This window comes from Arachis hypogaea, chromosome 2 (assembly GCF_003086295.3).
Source record: "Arachis hypogaea cultivar Tifrunner chromosome 2, arahy.Tifrunner.gnm2.J5K5, whole genome shotgun sequence".
NCBI lineage: Eukaryota > Viridiplantae > Streptophyta > Magnoliopsida > Fabales > Fabaceae > Arachis > Arachis hypogaea.
Genome location: NC_092037.1, coordinates 41,463,339 through 41,479,555, shown reverse-complemented (window position 1 = coordinate 41,479,555; position 16,217 = coordinate 41,463,339). Strand labels below are relative to the sequence as shown.

The 16,217-nt window shown below is 37.6% G+C and overlaps 1 non-coding gene across 1 annotated transcript; it reads right to left on the bottom strand.

Annotated features, from left to right (window-relative positions):
• Window positions 1-15,206: 15,206 nt before the first annotated feature.
• LOC112762661 (small nucleolar RNA R71) lies at window positions 15,207-15,314 on the bottom strand. Its single transcript, XR_003182742.1, has one exon. It is a non-coding gene; the product is annotated as a small nucleolar RNA R71 (small nucleolar RNA).
• Between the last annotated feature and the right edge of the window lie 903 nt (window positions 15,315-16,217).

The following is a 16,217-nucleotide window of genomic DNA, read 5'->3' as shown; positions in this document are numbered from 1 at the left end:
TTTTTCATTTACTTTCTTAGGTTTTACTCACATTTAGTATGTTTTCTAATAGAATATAATAAATAATCAAATAGTTGGAGTTGGGATAGTGTTATAATATTTTCAGAAGTTTTTAGGCTCGAAACAAGCAAGAATTAAAGCTTTCTTTACAAGAAAAACACAAATATAGCAAAAGCATAGCCTAAGGAACAAAAGCATGTTTAAAACGAAGAACACTAGAGCCCAAAACACATATGTCTGGTGCACAAGCTCTCAACCCTGACCTCTTCATACTCAAGCGATGATAACTTGAGCTATAGAAGTTCGAATGAGGCGGTTGTAATTGCGTTAGAAAGCTAACACTCAGAGCTTCAAAATGATATGCATATCTTTATAGTGGATGTTTAGTTTGAGCCGTGCAACACCATTATCGTTGGAACACGAAAAATTAATGCTTCAAACTTCTTCAATCTCATGCTCGGCAGAAGACTTGCATGCGCGGTAGATCCTTCCTTCTTCCTTTCTCTGGACATTCCTTCAAGCACTCCACACACATGCCCGGCATATATCCTCCCTTGGAAGGTGCATTTTTGGGATTTTTGCCCAGTTTCCTCTAATACAAGCCCAACCTAAAGATAATTACAACTCTCAGAAAGAAATAATTAAGGCCCAAACTTAATTATCTATATCATTAGAATCCTTAATCACATCCAAAATATTGAAGACACTAGAGGATTGGTTATTAATTCTTTCTAGAAACATAAGAGATTTGGTTGTTAGGATTTGATATGAATTATTATTTTGAATTTGAAATTAAAGTCTGTAAGTAGTTATCTTATCATTCTCTCCAAAGGATAAGACTAGGATAGTTTAGAATTTGAATTCTAGAATTAAGATATAAATAAGTAAACAAGGTTCACAAGAGAAGGCATCCAGGAGGAGGATCTTCAGATCCAAATCTCAGCCAACTCCTTCATAATCTCCTTTCATTGTTTTCTTTCCTTTTCCATGGTAACTAATCCTTTGTCAAAGGGTTAGGAGCTCTGTTTATATTTTCTATGGGTTATTAATCTATTTTTATTTTATTTTCAAGTTTTGCATTGATCTATTTCATGATTGAGTTATTCGTTCTTCATTTGGATTAGTGGTATCGACAGGTATGCTAATCACTTTTGAATTCATTTATGATAATTGAAAATTTTGATATTTGATATTTGAATTAAACCTTGAAAACTCTTTCCCATGACTCTTTGAATTCGGCTAGGAATAGTGATTCAATTAGTGTACGAAACATGCATGATTTTCAATCACTCTAATTTTGCATATGTGACATATTAATTCGGATCAGAACAATTTTTGAAAATTGTGTTTTTTCTTCTAAAGATTTAACTGGAGAGGACTAGCTTGAATACGTGACATATAATTCGACCTAAGGACAACTTTTAAATCTTATTACAAAACTAAATCAGTTTTTGTGCTTAATCACTTGATTAATTAATTGACGACTAATTAATGCTTGAGAAACTGAGGAACCAAGGAATTAGAAATTAGAGTGGGCAAGAGCCCCTAACAAGGGTGAACTCTTGTCTATATATACTAATCAAGTAACTAAGAATTACAGAAATAACATAAACTGGTCTTGTAGTGCGAAAATCCACATTTCGGGCTCACTTGGTGAGTGTTTGGGCTAAGCTTGAGGGAAGCAACGAGCTAATACTCCCTTTGGGCATCCAACGCCAGCTTTGGTCTCCTGAATGGGTGTTGGACGCCAGCTACTCCCCTTTGGGCGTTGGACGCTAGGAATGGGACTAGTGGCTGGCGTTGAACTCCAGTTTTGGGCCTTAATTTTCAAAATAAAGCATGAACTATTATATATTACTAAAAATCCCTGGATGTTAGCTTTCCATAGCCATTAAGATCATGCCTTTTGGACTTTTGTAGCTCCAGAAATGCTCCTTCGAGTGCATGGAGGTCAGATTTTGACAACATCTGCAGTCCTTTCTCTGTCTCTGAATCAGACTTTGCAAAAACTCCTTAGTTTCAGTCAGAAAATACCTAAAATCATCATAAAATATACAAACTCAAAATAGAATCCAAAAATATGAATTTTTCACTAAAACCTATAAACATATAATAAAACTTAAACAAAACATAACAAAAACTATATGAAAATGATGCCAAAAAGCGTAAAAAATATCCGCTCATCAGAACACCAAACTTAAACTGTTGCTTTTCCCCAAGCAACCAAAAAAAAGTAGGATAAAATGAAGATAAAAATACAATAAATTTTAGAGTTTTCAATGAAGCTCAGTTTCAATTAGATGAGCGGGACTAGTAACTTTTTGCTTTTAAATAGTTTTGGCATCTCACTATCCTTTGAAGCTCGAAATAATTGGCATCTTTAGGAACTCAGAATCCAGATGATACTATTGACGCTCCTAGTTTAGTTGTTTTTTATTCTTGAACACATCTTCTTTTGAGTCTTGGCTGTGACTGTAAGCGCTTTATTTTCCAGTATTACCACCGGATACATAAACGCCACAGACACTTAACTAGGTGAACCTTTTAGGATTGTGATTCAGCTTTGCTAGAATCCCAAGCCAGTGGTGTCCAGAGCTCTTAAGCACACTCTTTTTATTTTGGATCATGACTTTAACTGTTCAGTCTCAAGCTTTCCACTTGACACCTTCACACCACAAACATATAGTTAGGGAAGCAGCTCATTTGAACTGTTTAGGCCAAGATTTTGTTTCTTTTAAGCCCTCTGACCATTGATGCTCAAAGCCTTAGATCCTAGCTCTTGCCTTTTGGTCTAAAGAGCTACTGTCTTTTTCTTTTTCTTTCTTGCTTCCTTTTTTTCGCATATACATATATATTTTTTTCTTTTATTGCTTTTTGCTGCTTTTTCTTGCTTCAAGAATCAATTTTTCGGATTTTTCAGATTACCAATAATACTTCTCTTTTTTCATCATTCTTTCAAGAGCCAACATTCTTAACTCCAACATCAAATATGCACTATTTAATCATGCATTCAGAAAATAAAAGCAATGCCACCACATCAAATAATTGAACTATTCTCAATATATAACTTGAAATTCATGCATCTTACTTCTCTTTTTCAATTAAAATTTTTCTTTTAAGCAAGGTGAGAGATGCATGGAATATTTCATAACTTTAAGACAAGAAATAAAGATGATCATGCACTAGAAACAGACAATAAAACAACATACATGGAAAACAGAAAAATAACATAAGCAACAGGGAATAAAAGGAATGGATCACGCCCGTGCCTCTGTTGTTCTTCCCCCATGGCTCTTTTATCTTCTCTTATTTCATGGAGGATGGTGGAGTCCTCTAAATGCCCCATCCTTAGTTGAACCATGTTGGAGCTCATTCTCCTAGAGAAGTATGCAATTGATCCTAATAGCCTTGGGAAGGAAAATGCATCCCTTGAAGCATCTCAAGGATTTCTTGTTGAGGTGGCTCCATATGTTCTTCATGAGGTGCATGTGTAGGCTTTCTATTTTGCTTCATCCTTTTTTTAGTGATGGATTGTCCTCTTCAATGAAGATGTCTCCTTCTACGACAATCCCAGCTGAATTGCATAGGTGACAGATAAGGGGGGAAAAGCCAACCTTACTAAGATGGAAGGCTTTTCAGCTATCTTGTACAGTTCTTGAGGTATTACCTCATGTACCTCCACCTCACTCCTAAGCATGATGCAATGAATCATGATGGCTCGGTTAATGGTCAATTTTGACCGATTGCTAGTAGGGATGATAGAACGTTGGATGAATTCCAACCATCCTCTACCTATAGGCTTGACGTCAAGCCTTCTTAGTTGGATAGGCTTGCCTTGAGCATTCCTCTTCCACTGAGCTCCTTCCAAACAAATGTCTAAAAGAACTTGGTCTAGACTCTGATCAAAATTGACTCTCCTAGTGTAAGGATGTGGGTCTCCTTACATTATTGGCAAATAGAGCGCCAACCTTACACTTTTCGAGCTGAAATCCAAGGGTTGCCCTCGGACCATACTGCTCGAATTCATGGGGCTTCGGCTCACGCTTGTATGGTGGTTCTTTGTGACCCATGTATTGGCAAAGAACTCTTGTACCATTAAGATTCCAACTTCCGAGATAGGATTAGTTAGGGCTTTCCAACCTCTTCTCCGGATTTCTCATTGGATCTCCTGGTACTCATTCGTTTTTAGCCTAAAGGGATTTCAGGAATCACCTTTTTCTTTGCGACTACTTCATAGAAGTGGTCTTCATGAGCTTTGGTGATGAATCCCTCCATCACCCAAGGTTTGGAGGTGGAAGCAACAGCTTTCCCTTTCCTCTTTCTAGAGGATTCTCCGACTTTAGGTGCCATAAGTGTGAATAGAAAGCAAAAAGTAACGCTTTTCCAACACCAAACTTCAAAGCTTAGCTCGTCCTTAAGCAAAATATGAAGAAAAGAATAGAAGAAGAAGAGAATTTGTAGAAAAAGGAGGAGATGAAGAGTCGGCCAAGTGGGGCTTTAGTGTATGAAGTGTGTGATGAAGGGTAGAAGAAGGTGTTATTTATAAGGGTGGGGTGGGGTAGGGTTTTGATTATTTTGGGAAGAGATATGGATATGATTGGTTGAAGATTTATGGGAAAAAGTGTGTGGAAAAGAGTGAAAGTAAGAGAGAGAAGAGGTGGGGTAGGTAAGGGATCTGTGGGACCCATTGAACCTGAGGGGCTAGGGAATTCGAATTCCCTGCCCTCTTATGGGCGTTGAACGCCCAGCTCCTGCTTCTAGCTGGCGTTCAACGCCAGCTATATGCCTCTCATGGAGCATTGAACGCCTAGTCTCTGCCCTCTAGCTGGTGTTCAACACCAGCTTCATGCTACATGGCTGGCGTTCAACGCCAGCAATACTGCTCCTCACGGGCGTTGAACACCCACTCTGGTCTCCTCGTCTGGCGTTCAACACCAGCAAGGTACCTTTTCCAGGGTATTCTATTTTTAGTTCTGACTATTTCTGTTTTTATTCTAACTACTGCATATGATCACAAACTTAAAGAAATAATAATGTAAGATAAACTTAAAGAAAAACAAAAATATCTAGGTAGGCTTGGATTGCCTCCCAACAAGCACTTCTTTAACGTTACTAGCTTGACGGTTAGCTCCGTACGGTGCTGGAAAAGGGCTCAAAATTTCTCCCCTTACAGTAAACTTCTTGCCTGTGCTCTCATGGATAAGTTTCACATGTTCTAGAGATAGGATCATATTCACTGTGTGTGGAATGACTAGATTGTTAGTGAAGATAACTCTCATGCCAGGTGAGTGGCTAATGTGTGAGCATCTTTTCTGTCTTTTCCTAATGAATTTGCATTCAATTTGTTGAGTTTTATTAAGAATTTATTATCTTTTAGCCACTATGGATGCTACTTTGAGTCGTGTGCAATTCTGTTGATTTTAGGTAGCATTCGACTGGATTTGATGGTGTTTCCACAGAGAAAGAGAAAAAGGCGAATGATGCTGTCAACCCGGACCTCTCTGTACTCAAACCTGAAGCGTGGCCAATGAAATGTGGCCAGGAAGCAAGCAAGTGTGCATCCAAGATGGCACGAGTATGGATCATGCATGCATGTGGCGTTACTAATTAATAATGAAACAATTGAAGCCAAAAGAATGCATGCATATATTAGCGTGAATTATGCTAATCAATAAATAAAGAATGAAGGTATATGATGCATGAGGCATTATTATGTAACAATGAATGAAGAAATAAGGAAGCATGAATCAAAGGTGCCGGATGAAAAGAACACGCCTTCAAAGCTCTAGGGTGCACTGGCGCCTAACTTGGCTTAGCCCAAGTTAGGCAACAGTCTTGACATATGGAGTGGTCCCCGAATCCATCAAGCATTAGTACGAAGATTTTATTTAAATTTTTATTAAAACTTTTATTTTATTTACAAATAAAAAGAGATATTATTTATTTTTAGAAAATATATTTTACATTAGTTAGGATTATATATAAAAGGGGAAAAGAATCAACCCTTTGAATCTAATCTCTTCTCTTCTTCCTCATTTCGCAATTTACAGTTTACCTGAATCCTAGTTTTCTCTCTAAACCATGAGCAACTAAACCTCCACTTTTAAGGTTATGAGCTATGTCTATTGTATGAAAAGATACTATTACTTTTCTATTTTAATTCATGTACTGATTTATAATTCAAGAATTGTTTTCGTTCTTTATTTTATGAATCTGGGTGGAACGGAAGTATGACCTTGGTTCTAATTGAGTTCTTGTATAACTTGGAAAATTTCTTTACTTGAATAATAGCTTGAAAATATATTCCCCTAAATTTCTAATTATCTGGACTTAACGGGATACGTGACATATAATCCTCTTATATTTGGGTAATTAGGATTTATGTGGCATATAAACTAGAATTGAACTTCACCGTCTAATTGGAATTAAGTGACCAAGGAATTGGCGGTTGATGAATTTTAGAGGAGACTAAAAAGGTCTAAGGAATTAGGGTTTAGTCATATATAGTTTCCATGAATTAAATCTTGCATGATTAAAATAGTTAGTAAGAAATGTCAATCCGGAAAATATATATCTCTGAAGCCTTAACTGTTTTCTCCATATATTATTCACAACTTGTTTACTGCTTGCTTTCTGATTTTCTAAACTACTGTAATTGCTTTGGAACTCTCAAACACCATTTTCTGCTTGCCTAACTAAGTAAATTAATCAACCATTGTTGCTTAGTCTATCAATCCTCGTGGGATTGACCCTCACTCACCTGAGGTATTACTTGGTACGACCCGGTCCCTTGCCAGTTAGTTTGTAGTTGTAATTTCCGCACCAGTGGCCTTTAGTTGGGATTTTCTTATCCCTCCAACCCTTGGGAACTTTCTTACTACCATTCCTCTCAGAGCTTGATGATGGTTGCCCACACCAAACTTAGAATTGGTGTCTGGGGGTTCTGTTAGGCTCTGTACTGAGAGGAGTGGTTGAAGCACTTCATGTTTGTTAATGGTGCTTCCTTCAATTGAGGTTGAATGAGGTTTATGAATATTGAACACAAGATAGTCATCATCTAATTACAGGACTAATTCTTCTCTATCTACATCAATCACAGCCTTGGCAATAGCTAGGAAAGGTCTTCTAAAGATGATGAATTTATCATCTTCCTCTCCAGTATCTAGGATTATGAAGTCAGCATGGATGTAAAGGCCTTCAACATTCACCAAGACATCCTCTACCAGTCTATAAGCCTTTTTCATGGACTTGTCTACCATCTCTATTAAGATTCTTGCAGCTTGTACCTCAAAGATTCACAGCCTCTCCATAACAAAGAGATGCATGAGGTTTATGCTTGATCCTAGGTCACACAGAGCCTTATCAAAGGTCATGGTACCTATGGTGCAAGGAATTAAGAAGCGTCCAGAATCTAGTTTATTCTGAGGTAATGGTGTGCATGCGTATGCAAACCCCCACACTTTCCATACAGCAGGAAATATACCAGCAAGTGCACTGGGTCGTCCAAGTAATACTTGAGCGAGTTAGGGTTGATCCCACGAGGATTATGGCTTGAAGCAAGCTTATGGTTGTCTTGCAGGTCTTAGTCAGATGAATCATGAGGTTGTTGATGTGATTATGTTTAGAATTTTGTATAAGTACTTGTTATTCTGATTGGAAGGCAATAATAGAAATAGAGTTGAGAGTTGGAGTTGCTTTGCCTTTTTGAATCAACTCTGGTACTACTGTCTTCTTTGCTTGTGAATCATCTTCTTCTATGGCAAGTTGTAAGTGATCAAAGTCATTGCCCGTGATTATTGATCTCCTCTGCTACAGAATGAATGCCAGTGACCGTGGTCATTGGCCGTGGTCATTCAATCTAACAAAGGGTGAAGCGCTTAGCAAGTCATTCTCCTGGCGATCCTACTCAAAACGCCACAGACAAGGTCAAATCTTTCGGATCGGAGAAATCTACTTCTTTGGATTTTATCCTATACCACGGAGACCCTAGTCTCCCCAGAAATTGGCTGAAGTGGTGTCTCGAGAAGTCCCCAACGAAGTCGTGGATTAACTGCCTGAGAGATGTATAAACATAGCTGTTGGCTCTTGTTTTTCTTCCAAGTACTCACACGAACCCAAGAAGATGCTGGTGTTTGTCAGGAACGTTCGTCTTAATGTGATGAATAGAGCTAATTCATCAGATCATCCTATTCACTATGATGAAGATCGGATATGCATCTTAGAGATAGATCAAACACTGATCGAAGAAGAAACAGTAATACTTTTATTAATTCATAAGACTCAGTAGGGCTCCTCCCCTCAACCTAGGAGGTTTAGAAACTTATACAGAAAGGGAAAATACAATAAAAAACGAAAATATGCTGAATGGTCTTCGAAATATTGTGAATTACATAAATAAAATTCCTTAAATACTAAATAAATGACTAGTAAGGAAGCTGGCGTTGGACACCGGTTTTGGGCCTTCTAATCCGAAGCAAAATATGAACTATTATATATTGCTGGAAAGCTCTGGAAGTCAGCGTTCTAAATCCGTTGAGAGCGCTCCATTTAGACTTTTGTAGCTTCAGAAAAGCTCTTTCGAATGCGGGCAAGTCAGATTTGGACAGCATCTGCAGTGCTCTCTCTGTCTTTAAATCAGACTTCTGCTCTAGCTCCTCAATTTCAGCCAGAAAATACCTGAAATTGTCCAAAAATATAGAAACTAATAGTAGAATCCAAAAATGTGAATTTAACACTAAAACCTAAAAAAACAAAAAAAATAAACAAAAACTACTAAAAACTATATGAAAATAATGTCAAAAAGCGTATAAAATATCCGTTCATCGGGTAACTTCTGCTGAACCAAGGCATTCAGTTCCTTGGTTATCACTGGAGGTTCTTCCTCCAAAGTCTCTATTCCAAATAACTCGGTATTCAACTTCATCAGAATTCCTAGGTACTGAGCAACTTGCTCTTCCCTAGTTTCCTCCTCCTCATCAGAGGAAGAGTGATCTTCAGATTTTATAATCTTCAACCAAGCATTCAGGGGAACTTCAATGGGCTCCTCATGAAACTTTGGTTCCATCAATTCTTCAATAGGGAAGTCCTCAATGGGCTTAGGGTTGTCAACTACTCCTATTCTGGTGTTCAATGCCAGGACTTGTGTCTCTTTGGGCGTTGAATGCCCAGCTTGTATCCCTTTACTGGCGTTCAACACCAGTATTGGTGCTTTTTGGGCGTTGAACGCCAGTAATGGCTCATCCTTGGGTGTTGAACACCCAGTAAAGACTTCCTTATTGGTGTTCAATGCCAGAGTATCCCCTTCAGATTCGGCCTCAGCTCCTATGGTGATGGCCTTGCATTCCTCTCTTGGGTTTACTTCAGTGTTACTTGGGAGAGTGTTAGGAGGAGTTTCTGGGATTCTCTTACTCAGCTGACCATCTTGCACCTCCAGATTTCTAATGGAGGACCTAGTTTCAGTTATGAAACTATGAGTGGTATTAGAGAGCTCAGAGACTATGGTTGCTAAGTTAGAGAGGCTCCGTTTAGAAGTCTTCATATGTTACTGAAAAGATGGGAATGGTTTATTACTATTAAACCTATTCTGGTTTATTCTTCCCTGATTATTGTTAAAGCCTTGTTGAGGCTTCTGTTGATCCTTCCATGAGAAGATAGGATGATTCTTCCATGAGGGGGTTATAGGTATTTCCATAAGGTTTTTCCTTGTAATTCACCTCCTCTATGGTAGGTTGATCTGGATCATAAGCATCTCTTTCATAAGAGGTATCCTGAGTGCTGCCAGCTGCAGCTTATATTATAGTCAAATGCTGAGAGATCATATTGACCTGTTGGGTCAAGATCTTGTTCTTAGCCAATATGACATTCAGAGTATCAACTTCCAAGACTCCTTTCTTCTGAGCTACCCCATTGTTCACAGGGTTCCTCTCATGAGTATACATGAACTAGTTGTTTGCAACAATTTCAATGAGTTCTTGTGTCTCTGTAGGCATTTTCTTCAAGTGGAGTGATCCACCAGCAGAATGATCCAAGGACATCATGGACATCTCAGATAGACTATCATAGAAGATACCTAGGATAGTCCATTCTGAGAGCATGTAAGGAGGACATCTCCTGATCAGTTGCTTGTATCTTTCCCAAACTTCATAAAGGAATTCACCTTCTTTTTTTCTGAAGGTTTGAACTTCCACCCTTAGCTTGCTCATCTTTTGAGGTGGAAAGAATTTGGCCAAGAAAGTATTGACCAACTTTTTCCAAGAGTCTAGGCTCTCCTTAGGTTGGGAATCCAACTATATCCTAGCTCTATCTCTAACAGCAAAAGTGAAAAGCATAAGCCTGTAGAAATCAGGATCCACTCCATTGGTCTTAACAGTGTCACAAATTTGCAAGAATTCATATAGGAATTGATGTGGATCTTCTAGTGGAAGTCCATGGAATTTGCAATTCTGTTGCATTAGAGAGACTAACTAAGGCTTTAGATCAAATTTGTTTGCTCTAATAGCAGGTATAGAGATACTTCTTCCATAGCAGTTAGTCTCTCTACCTTCCATTAGAGAAAATAACTTTGAGCTCAAGCCTCAATTAGTCTCTCTAATGCAACAGAACTACAAATACCATGGACTTCCACTGGAAGATCCACATTAATTCCTATCTGAATTCTTACAAATTTGTGACACTGTTAAGACCAATGGCGTGGATCCTGAGGTCTACAAGCTTATACTTTTCCCTTTTGCAGTTAGAGACAGAACTAGGATATGGTTGGATTCTCAACCCAAAGAAAGCTTATACTTTTGGAAAAACTTGGTCAATGCTTTCTTGGCCAAATTCTTTCCACCTCAGAAGATGAGCAAGCTCAGAGTGGAAATTCAAACCTTCAGACAAAAAGAGGGTGAAACCCCCTACAAAGCTTGGGAAAGATACAAGCAACTGATCTGGAGATGTCCTCTTGACCTGCTTTCAGAATGGACTATCCTAGGAATTTTCTATGATAGTCTATCTGAGATGTCCAAGATGTCCTTAGACCATTCTACTGGTGGATCTTTCCACTTGAGGAAAATGCCTGAAGAGGCACAATAACTCATTAAAATGGTTGCAAACAACCAGTTCATGTACACTTCTGAGAGGAACCCTATGAACAATGGGGTTGCTCAGAAGAAAGGAGTTCTAGAGGTTGACACTCTGAATGCCATACTGGCTCAGAATAAGATCTTGACCCAACAGCTCAATATGATCTCTCATTATTTGACTGGAATGTAAGCTGCAGCTGGCAACACCTCCTATGAGGAGATGCTTATGATCCAGATCAACCTACAATGGAAGAGGTGAATTAGATGGGAGAACCCTATGAAAACACCTACAACTCCTCATGAAGAAATCATCCTAACTTCTCATGGAACGATTAACAGAAGCCTCAACAAGGCTTTAACAACAACCAAGGTGGAAGAACCTATAATAGGTTCAACAACAGACCACCATTCCCACCTTCTCAACAATAGATGAAGATTTCTAAGCAGAGCCTCTCTGACTTGGTGATGAGCGGATAATTTATACACTTTTTGGCATTGTTTTTAGGCAGTATTTAGAAGGATCTAGCTACTTTTAGGGATGTTTTCATTAGTTTTTATGCTAAATTCACATTTCTGGACTTTAGTTTGAGTTTGTGTGTTTCTCTGTGATTTCTGGTATATTCTGGCTGAAATTGAGGGACCTGAGCAAAAATCTGGTTCAGGCTGACAAAGGACTGCTGATGTTGTTGGATTCTGACCTCCCTGCACTCAAAATGGATTTTCTGGGGCTACAAAACTCCAAATAGCACGCTCTCAACTAATTTAAAAAGTACACATTCAGGGCTTTCCAGAAATATATAATAGTTCACACTTTATTCGAGGCTAGACAACGCAAACTGGCGTTCAACAACAGTTCCATGCTGCATTCTGGAGTAAAACGCCAGAAATACGTCACAAACCAGAGTTAAACGCCAAAAACACGTTACAACTTGGCGTTTAACTTCAAGAGAAGCCTCTACACGTGTAAAGCTCATGCTCAGTCCAAGCACACACCAAAGTGGGCCCCAGAAGTGGATTTCTGCACTCAAACTTATTTCTGTAAACCCTAGTAGCTAGTTTAGTATAATTAGAACTTTTTACTATTGTACTAGGGTCTGGCAGAACCATGTCGAATCTTTGGTCTCAGTTTTAATCTATTGTTCATCTTAGGAGACTATTGATCACATTTATGGGGGCTGGCCATGCCTGGACCATTATCACCTATGTATTTTCAACGGTGGAGTTTCTACACACCATAGATTAAGGTGTGGAGCTCTGCTGTACCTCGAGTTTTAATGCAAAGTACTACTGTTTTCTATTCAATTCATGCTTATTCTTATTCTAAGATATTCGCTGCCCTTCAACCTGATGGATGTGATGATCCGTGACACTCATCATCATCCGTCCTTATGAACGCGTGCTTGACAACCACTTCCGTTCTACCTTAGACCAAGCGCATATATCTTGGATTCCTTAATCAGAATCTTCATGGTATAAGCTAGAACCCTTTGGTGGCCATTCTTGAGAATCCGAAAGTCTAAACCTTGTATGTGGTATTCCGAGTAGGATTCAGGGATTGAATGACTGTGACGAGCTTCAAACTCGCGATTGTTGAGCGTGGTGACAGAGGCAAAAGAATCAATGGATTCTATTCCAACATGATCGAGAACCGACAGATGATTAGCCGTGTTATGACAGAGCATTTGGACCATTTTCACTGAGAGGATGGGAAGTAGCCATTGACAACGGTGATGCCCTACATACAGCTTGCCATAGGAGGAACCTTGCGTGCGTGAAGAAGAAGACAGGGGGAAAGCAGGGATTCAGAAGACAAAGCATCTCTAAAACTCCAACACATTCTCCATTACTGGATAATAAGTATTTATTTCATGCTCTCTTGTTTATTTGCAAGTCAACTGATAATTATAATTGATATCCTGACTAAGAATTACAAGATAACCATAGCTTGCTTCAAGCCAACAATCTCCGTGGGATCGACCCTTACCCACGTAAGGTATTACTTGGATGACCTAGTGCACTTGCTGGTTAGTTGTGCAGATTGCAAAAGTGTGATTGCAATTTCGTTCACCTTGTTTTTGGCACCGTTGCCAGGGATTGTTCGAGTTTGGACAACTGACAGTTCATCTTGTTGCTCAGATTAGGTAATTTTCTTTTCAAAAAGTTTTCAAAAATCTTTCAAATTTTTTTTGTTTTCATTTTTCCAAAAATTAATTTTCGAAAAAAAATATTTTTACAAAAAAAATAATAAAATCATAAAAACCAAAAATATTTTTGTGTTTCTTGTTTGAGTCAAGTGTTAATTTTTAAGTTTTGTGTCAATTGCATGTTTTAAAAACTTTTGCATTTTTTCGAAAATTCATGCATGTGTTCTTCAAGATCTTCAAGTTGTTCTTGGTAAGTGTTCTTGTTTGATCTTCATATTTTCTTGTTTTATGTCTGTTGTTGTTTTTCATATGTATTTTTACATTCATAGTGTCTAAGCATTACAAATTTCTATGTTTGGTGTCTTGCATGTGTTTCTTTTCTTTAAAATTTTTCAAAAATAAATCTTGATGTTCATCATGATGTTCAAAATGTTCTTGGTGTTCATCTTGACATTCATAGTGTTCTTGCATGCATTAGTGGTCTTGATCCAAAATTTTCATATTTTGGGTCATATTTGTGTTTTTCTCTCTCATCATTAAAAATTCAAAAAAATCAAAAAAATATATTTTCCTTATTTTTCTCATAAATTTCGAAATCTTTGGGTTGACTCAGTCAAAAATTTTTAAAAATAAGTTGTTTCTTGTTAGTTAAGTCAAGATTTCATTTTTAAAAAAATCCTTTCTTTTCAAAATTTTTTTCAAAAATCAATTCTTTTTCATTTTTCTTATTATTTTCGAAAATTTTTAAAATTTATTTTCAAAATCTTTTTCTTATCTTTATTTCAAAATTGAAAACTTTACTAAAAATTAATGTGATTGATTTAAAAATTTGAAGTTTGTTACTTTCTTGTTAAGAAAAGTTCAATCTTTAAATTCTAGAGTCATATCTTTTAGTTTCTTGTTAGTTAAAGCAATCAATTTTAATTTTAAAAATCAATTCTTTTTCGAAAATAAATTCTAATCATATCATTTCAATCATATCTTTTTCAAAATTTATTTCAAAATCTTTTCTAACTTCTTATCTTTTCAAAATTGAATTTCAAATCTTTTTTAACTAACTAAATTGACTTTTTGTTTGTTTCTTATCTTTTTCAAAACCACTTAACTACTTTCCTCTCTAATTTTCAAAAATTACCTCCCTCTTTTTCAAAATTTTTTTATTAACTAATTGTTTCAAATTTTAATTTTAATTTTATTTCTTTTCTTAATTTTCGAAAATCACTAACCATTTTTCTAAAACAATTTTCGAATTTCTCCCTCTCATCCTATCCTATTTATTTATTTAATTACTAACACGCTTCTCTTCATCTAAAAATTCGAACCCCCTTTTCCTCTCTTAGTTCGAATGTTCCTCTTTTTCTTCTTCTATTCTTTTCTTCTTCTACTAACATAAATGAATCTCTCTACTGTGGTAAAGAGGATCCCTATTATTATTTTCTGTTCCCTTCTTTTTCATATGAGCAGGAGCAAGGACAAGGACATTCTTGTTGAAGCAGATCCAGAAACTGAAAGGACCCTAAGGAGGAAGCTAAGGGAAGCTAAAGCACAACCCTCTGGAGAGGACTTGACAGAAATTTTTGAAAAAGAAGAGGAGATGGCAGCTGAAAATAATAACAACAACAATAACGCAAGGAGGATGCTTGGTGATTATACTACACCTACTTCCAACTTTTATGGAAGAATCATCTCAATCTCTGCCATTGGAGCAAACAATTTTGAGCTGAAGTCTCAACTTGTTGCTTTAATGCAACAGAACTGCAACTTTCATGGACTTCCATCAGAAGATCCCAACCAGTTTTTAACTGAGTTCTTGCAGATTTGTGAGACTGTTAAGACTAATGGAGTAGATCCTAGAGTCTACAGGCCCATGCTTTTCCCTTTTGCTGTAAGAGACAAAGCTAGAACATGGTTGGACTCACAACCTAAAGATAGCCTAGACTCTTGGGATAAGCTGGTCACGGCCTTCTTGGCTAAGTTCTTTCCTCCTCAAAAGCTGAGCAAGCTTAGAGTGGATGTTCAGACCTTCAAGCAAAAAGATGGTGAATCCCTCTATGAAGCTTGGGAAAGATACAAGCAGATGACCAAAAAGTGTCCTTCTGACATGCTTTCAGAGTGGACCATTCTGGATATATTCTATTATAGTCTATCTGAGTTCTCCAAGATGTCACTGGACCATTCTGCAGGTGGATCCATTCACCTAAAGAAAACGCCTACAGAAGCTCAAGAACTTATTGACATGGTTGCAAATAACCAATTCATGTACACTTCTGAGAGGAATTCTGTGAATAATGGGACACCTCAGAAGAAGGGAGTTCTTGAAATTGATGCTCTGAATGCCATATTGGCTCAGAACAAAATGTTGACTCAGCAAGTCAACATGATTTCTCAAATTCTGGATGGATGGCAAAATGCATCCAACAGTACTAAAGAGGCATCTTCTGAAGAAGAAGCTTATGATCCTGAGAACCCTGCAATAGCAGAGGTGAATTACATAGGTGAACCTTATGGAAACACCTATAATTCCTCATGGAAAAATCATCCAAATTTCTCATGGAAGGATCAACAAAAGCCCCAACAAGGCTTTAATAATGGTGGAAGGAACAGGCTTAGCAATAGCAAGCTTTTTCCATCATCTTCTCAGCAACAAATAGAGAATTCTGAGCAGAGCACCTCTAGCTTAGCAAATATAGTCTCTGATCTATCAAAGGCCACTTTAAGTTTCATGAGTGAAACAAGGTCCTCCATCAAAAATTGGAGGCACAAGTGGGCCAGCTGAGTAAGAAAGTCACTGAAACTCCTCCTAGTACTCTCCCAAGCAATACTGAAGAGAATCCAAAAAGAGAGTACAAGGCCATTGATTTAATCAAAATTTCCAAACCTAGAGAGGAAGGGGAGGACGTGAATCCCAATGAGGAAGACCTCATGGGACGTCTCCCAGACAAGAAGGAGTCCCCTAGTGAGGACCTAAAGGAATCTGAGGCTCATATAGAGACCATTGAGATTCCATTAA